This window comes from Triturus cristatus, chromosome 5_1 (assembly GCF_964204655.1).
Source record: "Triturus cristatus chromosome 5_1, aTriCri1.1, whole genome shotgun sequence".
Classification (NCBI taxonomy): domain Eukaryota; kingdom Metazoa; phylum Chordata; class Amphibia; order Caudata; family Salamandridae; genus Triturus; species Triturus cristatus.
The window spans coordinates 146,092,309-146,105,693 of NC_140587.1; positions in this window are offsets into that span (position 1 = coordinate 146,092,309).

Genomic DNA, 13,385 nt, shown 5'->3' on the forward strand with positions numbered 1-13,385 from the left:
CATTTCATTGACTTGGAGAAAAGTGTCAGGACACGGGGACACTTCTCCAAAAACGGGGACCGTCCGAGGAAAACCGGGACGTCTGGTCACCCTAAGAAGAGGGGAAGGAAAGACACAGACCCCGCGAGCTCTGTGCCCAACGCTCAGCTCAAGTCGCACGCCATTTCCCCAACAGGATGACGAAAACTTGAGCCGGCTTCCTTTAAACAACAGGGTAGGCGTATTGTTGTGATCGTGGAATCAAAAGCGTTACTAATATAAAAAAAAGGCACTCTTCTGAATTGAAACATAGCGCCAAGATGCAATGAAGAGGAAGCGCTATGAAAATGGAAGAAGACATATAACACCTACTAAATGCAAAAGAGACACACACAAAAGTGGTAGATGGGAGCAAGGAGTCTTGTGGACTGCTTTTTTTTTTTTATATGTGGAATAGATGAAAGCTATCACACAGACGGGAAAACGCACAGCATGAGGTTTACTAACCAAACAAACATGGAGAATGCTTAATGAAAAGCCCGAGCAATGCTTGCAAACTATGCAGGCAGGGTGGCCGGGGCCTAATGCCGACAGGGCGGACACAAACCCCGCTTCCACAGGCCACGGACACAGAAGCAACGACAATAGATCTCGCAGAGGCGAAGCAGCGCATGCGCTGCATTCGCAGGCGAGACCTAAAAAGGTGACCAGACAGATAAGGATATCAATCCTACTCACGGTTGCTCAACAAAGCTGCGCAGACGCGCTGTGGAAGTCCTCATAAAGCCCTGCATATGGGGGGGCTTGATTACACAACGGCGCTAATCGCGTTCTGCGAACAGAAAAAGGTCTTTTGTAGCATGTTGGTGTGAGAAGTTGGCCTGATGTATGATGCCACTAGTTCTAGTGTACACCTTATATCAGTCCAAACAACCCTTATGGTGATTGGTTGTAAAGTCAACCTTATAGACCAGCTATCCTAGTGGTAGCATGGACAAGAGCAGTCTTAGGCTAAACTCTGAATGGCATGTGAAGCCAGCTGTGATACCATATATAATCCCTTGAATACCAAATGAAAGGACACCACAACAGATATATATATATAAAATAAAGTGTATTTATTCTAATCAAACCCTCAGCACTATTTATGAGATTAGAGGTAAGTACAACACAGTCTTAATTAAGCATACATTAAGTCACACAGGTAAGTAATACAGTTAGGCCCTAGGGGCCACGCAAACCATATACTAAAGAAGTGGTATAAGGACCACTGTCACGGAAATAGGATAGGCCTAGGCCTAGGGAAGCGCTGGGGCTACACTACACTAGCAACATTTAGGAAGTGGGAGGCCCACGGGATTCAGGTGCAGAGTGGAAACACTCACGCGTAAGGCGTAAAAGTCGATAGAATTACTAGCAGTTAGAATTTAACAGTTTAAGGACACTTCTGAAGCAGCTAGAGAGTCGAGACTCGGAAACTAGACCCTAGGATAGTCACTACCCTTGTGAGCACCGAAGTACCCAAGTTACCTAGCCCACGGGCTGCGGGTGCATAGGTGTGAACTTGCGTCGGGTTTCGTCGTGGACTTCTATGGATGCCTGAAGGAAAGTTGCTGACAGGCAGTCAGTGAAGAGTGTCCGGTGGATCCCAAGGCTGGGATCAAGAAGAGAGGATACCTGCAAGCAGAAGGGACAGAGTCAAGGTCACTAGCCAGTGACCACGTGGAACCAGGGAGGAACCAGGCGATGTCGTGAAGATTGCAGGTGAAAGGTGAAGCTTGTCGCTGCAGCCACGGGTACCAGGAGACGTCGAGGACAACCAGGACCAGAAGGCGAGCTGTCCCACAAAGGCTCTTGCTGTCGGCGGCGTCGAAGTCAAACTAGGACTCACCAAGCCTTGGCAAGCCGAACCCACGAAGAACGGAGGACTTGCTTCTGGTGCAGACCAGGAAGGTCTGGGGTGCTTCTCTTTTGCAAAGAAGCGGGAGCCAGTCTGGAGGAGCCAAACCAGCAGTGAAGATTTCAAGGTGTGTCGTCACAAAGGCCGCTAGCCAACGGGCAAGCAACCGGACAGACGCGGCAAGCAGGAAAATGCAGAAGGGCCCCACGCAGGACTCGTGGAGTGTGGGGGGCTGATATTCGGTGCAGATGGTGCTTGGGGTTGGGGCTTCTCAATCCCCGGTGCACAACTTCGAGGGTGCCTCAGAAGCTGCGCTGGAAGATACTCGCCACTTTTCCCAGGTAGCCGGTCCCACGTCTCTCGTTGCCTCCATGGATCTCAGCTTGGCTGTGGATGTGGATCAGGGTCGGAGAAGTCTGGAAGTCAAGGCTCTGGTCAGGCTCTGCAGTCGGTCCCTCGTAGAACTTCAGCAAAGCAAAGGGTAGTCTCTTGATGGTGCCTGTTTGCACAGGGTAGCCACTCCTTGGCCACAAGGGAGATTCTTCAGTCTTCTTCTTTCGTCGAATGTCGAAGGTCCAGAGTTTCTGTTCAAGTTGCAGGTTCAGGATAATCTAATCTCCTGGGGCCCAGCTACCACTCTTATACTAATCTGGGGGGCTGGGTTGCCTGCTAGGTCTCGCCTTATGGGTGGGACCTGGGAGGGGGGTGGTTACACCCCCTTCCCTTTGTCCAGTTTCGCGCCAGGACTGGGGCTGGAGTGCCCCAGCACCGGTTTGAACTGGACTATGCATGGAGCACCTTGTGTGCCCCAGGCATGTCTCATTCCTTTCAGCCCTCCCTGCCCCAATACACTAAAGTCTGTCTGGGGAGGTGCTAGCACCTCCCCAAGCAGGAAACCTATTGTCCAAGCCTCCCTTGCCGGGATCACTCCCAGCATCAGGAGGTCAGACTCGTGTCTGTGGCAGCAGCATCCATTTTGTGATGCTGAGGCTTTGGTTAGAGTTAAACAGCAAAGTAGGATTTTAACATGTCTCTCCCTCTAGAAGGGGGGAATAATATCCTCATCACCAGAAATGGTATGGGGGTATTACTCCAAAGTGTTAGACACCTTACACAACATGTTTTGATAAAGCCAAACCATAGTTACCATAACCGTTTAAGATTATAAGGCACTTTAAGAGTATATGGTAGGCTATATCATAGAACAGCTATAAGGACATGGTTCCGAAAGCTGCAGACAGGCTCAGCTCATGCTAGAGCACCATCTCACATGTTACCAAGCACTCTGCCTCCAGGATTGTTAAGGCCTGCCATAGGAGTGGCTGATAGGTACACATGTGTCTATATTAAGGGTAGATATAGGTATACTATATCTAAGCAAGGGGTGATTACATGACCTTGCCCCAGCTGAGTGATCAGCCAGTTGTGTCTGATTGGAAGGCCAGACCAGGGGTGGCATAATACATGCTGCAGCCCCTGGGAGGCCTAGGGTACACCTATGCCCTGGGTACCTAGGGTACACTGTACAGGGTCCAATAAGGTGATCCCTACCAATTGTGTATGTACCTAGGGTACATGGAGTCCATTTTAAAGAGAGAGCAGACAGCCTGAGTCCCTGAATGGCAGGATCTCAGGCCAACTAAGTTGAAAAACCAGTTAGACACTATGCAAAAAGTTGGGGGTAACCATAGTCAGATATCCACCTTCCTACACAACCCCCCCCCAAATGAAAGGAGATAAGGCTGGCCTTGACAAGGTAAGCCTCTATTGCCTAAGTGGCCATATAAGGAAGAACCAGCACTGGCATGGTTACCCCCTGTCTCATGGTCCACTAAGCAATCCCTTACCCTAAAGGTATCATAGGGTCTCCACCATAGGGAATCTCTACCTTTGGTGTGTCTTTGCAAAGTAAAAGGCTGGTGTTGAGATGGAGTACTGAAGTGAGTGTCCTCAAAGTGAGGCCTCAGCTTCCTCCAATCATCCTCCACCATGGATGCCTTTCTTTCTTTCACTGAGTTGCACTGTGCTCTCAGGGTCAGCCTCTGGCTACCTAAAGCTGGAGGCTGGGTCCCTTTTGTGGGCTTACTGGAGGGACAGGTCAGGTTTGGGGCCCTAAGGTCCCATGTTTACCTGTGCCCAACAGAATCCCTCTGGGGGAGGTCCCTAACTACCTGTAAAGGGGATCCCTCAGGAATGTTTTTAACCATCACCTGGCTAGGGCCACTAGCCAGGCAATCCTCATTCTTTTGATGGGGGGGTTCTTGTGGACAGGGGCCCTCTTGGGGACCTCTGCAGCCCTGGGCTGACTGAGGCAGGGTAGCGAGAGGCAGGCTACCTGCACCAGACTGGGTCCCACCTCGGAAGGGGCCACTGACATCAGAGGCTCTGCCAGGCCAGGCCTGGCTACCTCTGGGGCAGTTCCTTCACAAGGGGTGAGGTCAGATCCCTGAGGAGGCTGACCTTTTCCTAATGTCTGGGGAGAGGGAGACTTTTCTTCCTCCCCACTACTGTCTTTTTGTGTGGAGTGATCCATAGTTTCAGGCTTCACTACACCCATGTCAGTCTGAGTATGGACTGAGACCATTACAGTCCTGCCAACCTTTTTAGGGGGGCACTCAGTTTGGGTTTGAGCTGTGACTGTCACAGCTCTGTCAATCTCTACAGGGAAGTCTGTCTTTGCCTGGGCTGTGGCTACCACTGCCCTTCCAACCTTTTCAGGGAGGAAATCTACTTGGACAGGGGTTGTGGCTGGCACAACCCCACTACCCCATTTGTGAAAGGCCTACCATTTTAGAATGGGTGTCTTGTTCAACTCCAGCCCAAGCTGAGAGTTCTAAGTCATTCCCCAGTAAGCAGTCCACAGGCAAGGTTGGAGACACTGCCACCCTTTTAGGGCCAGTGACACCTCCCCAGCTGAGACATACCTCTGCCATGGGATGACTGTTCTGTTTGCCATCAATGTTAGTTACCTGGTATGAGAAACCAGGCAAAAGCTGCTCAGAGGGAACTAGCCTATGGGCCACCATAGTGATGCTAGCTCCAGTGTCTCTGTAGGCCTCAGCTTTTCTACCATTGATGTAGGGCTCCTGTCTGTACCTACCCAAAGTGTTGGGACAGGCAGTGAAGTTGGCAAACCCCATGCCACCATCACAGACAAGAGTAGCTGCTGTAGGGGAATTGGCTAAGCCAGGGTCCCCCTGTGTTCCCCAAGAAAACCCAACCAAATTTTGGGGGCACTCCCACCACCTGGGGGATTACTGCTGACAGTAATATGTGGTGTGACAGGAGTAGTTGGAGGAACGGTTTTGTTTTTAGCCTTTGGGCAACTGCTGTCAGTTTTCCAATGCCCAGGAGTTTTACACTCATGGCAGTAAGGCTTTTTAACTGTGGTAGAGGAGGGAGCTTGGGACCCACCACCCTGTGTGGAGTTTTGGGGCCCTGAGGAAGATTTCTCTTTTGTTTTATCCCCACCCTTCTCTTGAGGCTTGGTGGTATCTTTCTTTTGGTCACCACCCTGATTTTTAGGCCTAATCCTGGTCCTGACCCATTTATCTGCCCTCTTTCCCAATTCTTGGGGAGAGGTCAAATCTGAGTCTACCAGGTGTTGATGGAGAAGCTGGTTCTGACAATTACTAAGGATCTGCTCCCTCATAATCAAGTTGTACAAACCTGTATAGTCCTGCACCTTGCTGCCAGTTAACCAACCTTCCAAAGCCTTAGTGGCACAATCCACAAACTCAGACCAGTCCTGTGTCTGTGTCTTCTGGGTGTCTCTGAACAACAACCTATATTGCTCAGTGGTTAAGCCAAACCCATCTATCAGAGCACTCTTCAGGACTTTGTAATTGTCAGCATCCTCATCACTAACTGTGAGGAGCTTGTCTCTACCTTTGTCAGAAAAGGAGAGCCACAAGATAGCTGCCCACTGACTCTGGGGTACCTGCTGTACTTTGCAGGCCCTCTCCAAAGCAGTCATCCACTTGTGGATGTCATCCCATTCTGATATGGGGGGACTATATTGCTTAGGTTTCTATGGTCATAAGACTTATCCCTATCTCTAGGAATGTTGCTGCCACCAGTGGGTTCTGACCCACACAATTTTTGCTCTCTGGCCAGAGCAAGCTTCTCTTTAGCAAGGGCAAGTTCTTCCCTTTCAATCCTCAGTTTGGCTTCCTTCATTCTGGCCTCATGCTCTCTCCTCTGGGGGGAAGTCATCCCCCTGTGGGATGAAGCATTGGAGCTTCTTGAGTGATAGGAGTGGAGAGAGTCCCCTGAGGGAGATCTACCTCTCCTATCTCTCTGTTTAAGATTACTTGGGGGCCTGTAAGGGAAGCTCCCATGCAAGCTCCCATGCAAGCTTAAGTTAGCCTGACTAAGTCTTCTGACTGGGGTCTTGCTACCTCCCTCTTCTTCTGAAGTTTCTTCTGCCTCATCTGTATCAGTTAAGTCAGGGGTCTCCTCTGTGGAGGGGAGGCCCGTATCTACAGCTATGGCACCATACTTGGCAGCTCTTTCAGCATCATAGGCCTCCAGAAGCTCCACTAGCTGTCTAAGGGTAGGGTTGGAACCCTGTTTTAATCTCCTGGAGGTACACAAGTGTCTCATCTCCTGGAATGTTAAGGTATCATATCTAGAGGGGGTCTTTTGCAGACCTGACCCTCCTGAGAGAGCATCTACTTGATCTCCATTCAGGGACATGATTCTAGTGAGGGTGTGGTGGGTGCACCTACCTACACTAGTTGTTTCTACTAAACCTCTCTAGTAGTTGTAGTCAGGGTGTGCTAGGCCCTTCAACCTACAACAACTAAGTCCAGTAGGACTTAAGTATTATAATCTATGTTATATGTACCTAGACAATATCTGTGTGATCTTTCAATTTAGTATCTCAAGATTACAATGGTATTACAACAGCAAGCTCAGATCCCAACCGCTGCTCACCAATGTGAGAAGTTGGCCTGATGTATGATGTCACTAGTTCTAGTGTACACCTTATATCAGTCCAAACAACCCTTATGGTGATTGGTTGTAAAGTCAACCTTATAGACCAGCTATCCTAGTGGTAGCATGGACAAGAGCAGTCTTAGGCTAAACTCTGAATGGCATGTGAAGCCAGCTGTGATTCCATGTATAATCCCTTGAATACCAAATGAAATGACACCTCAACAGATATATATATATATATAAAATAAAGTGTATTTATTCTAATCAAACCCTCAGCACTCTTTATGAGATTAGAGGTAAGTACAACACAGTCTTATTTAAGCATACATTCAGTCACACAGGTAAGTAATACAGTTAGGCCCTAGGGGCCACGCAAACCATATACTAAAGAAGTGGTATAAGGACCACTGTCACGGAAATAGGATAGGCATAGGCCTAGGGAAGCGCTGGGGCTACACTACACTAGCAACAGTTAGGAAGTGGGAGGCCCACGGGATTCAGGTGCAGAGTGGAAACACTCACGCGTAATGCGTAAAAGTCGATAGAATTACTAGCAGTTAGAATTTAACAGTTTAAGGACACTTCTGAAGCAGCTAGAGAGTCGAGACTTGGAAACTAGACCCTAGGATAGTCACTACCCTTGTGAGCACCGAAGTACCCAAGTTACCTAGCCCACGGGCTGCGGGTGCATAGGTGTGAACTTGCGTCGGGTTTCGTCGTGGACTTCTATGGATGCCTGAAGGAAAGTTGCTGACAGGCAGTCAGTGAAGAGTGTCCGGTGGATCCCAAGGCTGGGATCAAGAAGAGAGGATACCTGCAAGCAGAAGGGACAGAGTCAAGGTCACTAGCCAGTGACCACGTGGAACCAGGGAGGAACCAGGCAATGTCGTGAAGATTGCAGGTGAAAGGTGAAGCTTGTCGCTGCAGCCACGGGTACCAGGAGATGTCGAGGACGACCAGGACCAGGAGGCGAGCTGTCCCACGAAGGCTCTTGCTGTCAGCGGCGTCGAAGTCGAACTAGGACTCACCAAGCCTTGGCAAGCGGAACCCACGAAGAACGGAGGACTTGCTTCTGGTGCAGACCAGGAAGGTCTGGGGTGCTTCTCTTTTGCAAAGAAGCGGGAGCCAGTCTGGAGGAGCCAAACCAGCAGTGAAGATTTCAAGGTGTGTCGTCACAAAGGCCGCTAGCCAACGGGCAAGCAACCGGACAGACGCGGCAAGCAGGAAAATGCAGAAGGGCCCCACGCAGGACTCGTGGAGTGTGGGGGGCTGATCTTCAGTGCAGATGGTGCTTGGGGTTGGGGCTTCTCAATCCCCGGTGCACAACTTCGAGGGTGCCTCAGAAGCTGCGCTGGAAGATACTCGCCACTTTTCCCAGGTAGCCGGTCCCACGTCTCTCGTCGCCTCCACGGATCTCAGCTCGGCTGTGGATGTGGATCAGGGTCGGAGAAGTCTGGAAGTCAAGGCTCTGGTCAGGCTTTGCAGTCGGTCCCTCGTAGAACTTCAGCAAAGCAAAGGGTAGTCTCTTGATGGTGCCTGTTTGCACAGGGTAGCCACTCCTTGGCCACAAGGGAGATTCTTCAGTCTTCTTCTTTCTTCGAATGTCGAAGGTCCAGAGTTTCTGTTCAAGTTGCAGGTTCAGGATAATCTAATCTCCTGGGGCCCAGCTACCACTCTTATACTAATCTGGGGGGCTGGGTTGCCTGCTAGGTCACGCCTTATGGGTGGGACCTGGGAGGGGGGTGGTTACACCCCCTTCCCTCTGTCCAGTTTCGCGCCAGGACTGGGGCTGGAGTGCCCCAGCACCGGTTTGAACTGGACTATGCATGGAGCACCTTATGTGCCCCAGGCATGTCTCATTCCTTTCATTTCTCCCTGCCCCAATACACTAAAGTCTGTCTGGGGAGGTGCTAGCACCTCCCCAAGCAGGAAACCTATTGTCCAAGCCTCCCTTGCCGGGATCACTCCCAGCAGCAGGAGGTCAGACTCGTGTCTGTGGCAGCAGCATCCATTTTGTGATGCTGAGGCTTTGGTTAGAGTTAAACAGCAAAGTAGGATTTCAACATGTCTCTCCCTCTAGAAGGGGGTAATAATATCCTCATCGCCAGAAATGGTATGGGGATATTACTCCAAAGTGTTAGACACCTTACACGACATGTTTTGATAAAGCCAAACCATAGTTACCATAACCGTTTAAGATTATAAGGCACTTTAAGAGTATATGGTAGGCTATATCATAGAACAGCTATAAGTACATGGTTCCGAAAGCTGCAGACAGGCTCAGCTCATGCTAGAGCACCATCTCACATGTTACCAAGCACTCTGCCTCCAGGATTGTTAAGGCCTGCCATAGGAGTGGCTGATGGGTACACATGTGTCTATATTAAGGGTAGATATAGGTATACTATATCTAAGCAAGGGGTGATTACATGACCTTGCCCCAGCTGAGTGATCAGCAAGTTGTGTCTGATTGGAAGGCCAGACCAGGGGTGGCATAATACATGCTGCAGCCCCTGGGAGGCCTAGGGTACACATATGCCCTGGGTACCTAGGGTCCAATAAGGTGATCCTTACCAATTGTGTATGTACCTAGGGTACATGGAGTCCATTTTAAAGAGAGAGCAGACAGCCTGAGACCCTGAATGGCAGGATCTCAGGCCAACTAAGTCGAAAAACCAGTTAGACACTAGGCAAAAATTGGGGGGTAACCATAGTCAGATATCCACCTTCCTACACAACCCCCCCCCCAAACGAAAGGAGATAAGGCTGGCCTTGACAAGGTAAGCCTCTATTGCCTAAGTGGCCATATAAGGAAGAACCAGCACTGGCATGGTTACCCCCTGTCTCATGGTCCACTAAGCAATCCCTTACCCTAAAGGTATCATAGGGTCTCCACCATAGGGAATCTCTACCTTTGGTGTGTCTTTGCAAAGTAAAAGGCTGGTGTTGAGATGGAGTACTGAAGTGAGTGTCCTCAAAGTGAGGCCTCAGATTCCTCCAATCATCCTCCACCATGGATGCCTTTCTTTCTTTCACTGAGTTGCACTGTGCTCTCAGGGTCAGCCTCTGGCTACCTAAAGCTGGAGGCTTGGTCCCTTTTGTGGGCTTACTGGAGGGACAGGTCAGGTTTGGGGCCCTAAGGTCCCATGTTTGCCTGTGCCCAACAGAATCCCTGTGGGGGAGGTCCCTAACTACCTGTAAAGGGGATCCCTCAGGAATGTTTTTAACCATCACCTGGCTAGGGCCACTAGCCAGGCAATCCTCATTCTTTTGATGGGGGGTTCTTGTGGACAGGGGCCCTCTTGGGGTCCACTGGCCTCCCTGACCTCTGCAGCCCTGGGCTGACTGAGGCAGGGTAGAGAGAGGCAGGCTACCTGCACCAGACTGGGTCCCACCTCGGAAGGGGCCACTGACATCAGAGGCTCTGCCAGGCCAGGCCTGGCTACCTCTGGGGCAGTTCTTTCACAAGGGGTGAGGTCAGATCCCTGAGGAGGCTGACCTTTTCCTAATGTCTGGGGAGAGGGAGACTTTTCTTCCTCCCCACTACTCTCTGTTTGTGTGGAGTGATCCATAGTTTCAGGCTTCACTACACCCATGTCAGTCTGAGTATGGACTGAGACCATTACAGTCCTGCCAACCTTTTCAGGGAGGCACTCAGTTTGGGTTTGAGCTGTGACTGTCACAGCTCTGTCAATCTCTACAGGGAAGTCTGTCTTTGCCTGGGCTGTGGCTACCACTGCCCTTCCAACCTTTTCAGGGAGGAAATCTACTTGGACAGGGGTTGTGGCTGGCACAACCCCACTACCCCTTTGTGAAAGGCCCACTATTTTAGAATGGGTGTCTTGTTCAACTCCAGCCCAAGCTGAGAGTTCTAAGTCATTCCCCAGTAAGCAGTCCACAGGCAAGGTTGGAGACACTGCCACCCTTTTAGGGCCAGTGACACCTCCCCAGCTGAGACATACCTCTGCCATGGGATGACTGTTCTGTTTGCCATCAATGTTAGTTACCTGGTATGAGAAACCAGGCAAAAGCTGCTAAGAGGGAACTAGCCTATGGGCCACCATAGTGATGCTAGCTCCAGTGTCTGTAGGCCTCAGATTTTCTACCATTGATGTAGGGTTCCTGTCTGTACCTACCCAAAGTGTTGGGACAGGCAGTGAAGTTGGCAAACCCCATGCCACCATCACAGACAAGAGTAGCTGCTGTAGGGGAATTGGCTAAGCCAGGGCCCCCCTGTGTTCCCCAAGAAAACCCAACCAAATTTTTGGGGGCACTCCCACCACCTGGGGGATTACTGCTGACAGTAATAGGTGGTGTGACAGGAGTAGTTGGAGGAACAGTTTTGTTTTTAGCCTTTGGGCAACTGCTGTCAGTTTTCCAATGCCCAGGAGTTTTACACTCATGGCAGTAAGGCTTGTTAACTGTGGTAGAGGAGGGAGCTTGATACCCACCACCCTGTGTGGAGTTTTGGGGCCCTGAGGAAGATTTCTCTTTTGTTTTATCCCCACCCTTCTCTTGAGGCTTGGTGGTATCTTTCTTTTGGTCACCACCCTGATTTTTAGGCCTAGTCCTGGTCCTGACCCATTTATCTGCCCTCTTTCCCAATTCTTGGGGAGAGGTCAAATCTGAGTCTACCAGGTGTTGATGGAGAAGCTGGTTCTGACAATTACTAAGGATCTGCTCCCTCATAATCAAGTTGTACAATCCTGTATAGTCCTGCACCTTGCTGCCAGTTAACCAACCTTCCAAAGCCTTAGTGGCACAATCCACAAAATCAGACCAGTCCTGTGTCTGTGTCTTCTGGGTGTCTCTGAACAACAACCTATATTGCTCAGTGGTTAAGCCAAACCCATCTATCAGAGCACTCTTCAGGACTTTGTAATTGTCAGCATCCTCATCACTAACTGTGAGGAGCTTGTCTCTACCTTTGTCAGAAAAGGAGAGCCACAAGATAGCTGCCCACTGACTCTGGGGTACCTGCTGTACTTTGCAGGCCCTCTCCAAAGCAGTCATCCACTTGTGGATGTCATCCCCATTCTGATATGGGGGGACTATCTTGCTTAGGTTTCTATGGTCATAAGACCTATCCCTATCTCTAGGAATGTTGCTGCCACCAGTGGGTTCTGACGCACACAATTTTTGGTATATAGTTACCATAACCGTTTAAGATTATAAGGCACTTTAAGAGTATATGGTAGGCTATATCATAGAACAGCTATAAGGACATGGTTCCGAAAGCTGCAGACAGGCTCAGCTCATGCTAGAGCACCATCTCACATGTTACCAAGCACTCTGCCTCCAGGATTGTTAAGGCCTGCCATAGGAGTGGCTGATAGGTACACATGTGTCTATATTAAGGGTAGATATAGGTATACTATATCTAAGCAAGGGGTGATTACACGACCTTGCCCCAGCTGAGTGATCAGCCACTTGTGTCTGATTGGAAGGCCAGACCAGGGGTGGCATAATACATGCTGCAGCCCCTGGGAGGCCTAGGGTACACCTATGCCCTGGGTACCTAGGGTACACTGTACAGGGTCCAATAAGGTGATCCTTACCAATTGTGTATGTACCTAGGGTACATGGAGTCCATTTTAAAGAGAGAGCAGACAGTCTGAGACCCTGAATGGCAGGATCTCAGGCCAACTAAGTCGAAAAACCAGCTAGACACTAGGCAAAAAGTTGGGGGTAACCATAGTCAGATATCCACCTTCCTACAGTTGGGTCCCTGTAGTTTGACCTAGAGGGCGATCTAATAGCTTCCTCCCCTAGCGGGATCAAAAAAAAGTAGCAGGAATGTCCCGAATACTCCGGAATTCTTTCAAATTATATCATTCCCACAAACTTGATGTTTCGGGTTCAGAAATCCTTTCTGTATCTATTACCATTAATTCCAAGCAATCCATGGCAGTAATGCCCATTTACCGTCCCCCTTCTCCCTCTTCTAGTTTTCTTCAGGAATTTGTAGATTTATCCACTGCTTTTATTGCTTCTCACAAAACGTGTCTTATATTTGGTGATTTTAACTGCTCCACTTCATTCATATTTAAAGATTCTACCTCTATTCAACTACTTATCCATTTTCCTGACTGCGGTCTCACACAATTAAGAAAATCCCACACACATTTAGGCGGATGCATCTTAGATGCAATATGGCCAGCTTCTAATACTGCGCACTCATTCGCAAACCTCTCCTCAGGTGTGGAAAGGGCATTTTCTGATAACCATTAGCGTATATTTTCTGAAGGACAAACCCTCCTCAGACCTTCCTTGGCTAGTTATGACATGAAACAAAATAAATTCAAAAATGCCTACAGATCCCTTTTCTTCTCCCCCTGAGCAACATGCCTAATGTATAGCTATGCCAAATTAAATATGTGGGTACCTACTATTGCAGATACTATTGCTCTCTCCCAACGTAAAAAGAAAGTAAACACGCCATTGGCACTTCATGGTTCAATGGACGTCTATGGGCTTTAAAAATGTAACCAATGCAGGAAGAGTGGAGTATTCACTTTGACTCTGAGGTAAAATCAATATACAAAGCCACACTTCTATTTTATAA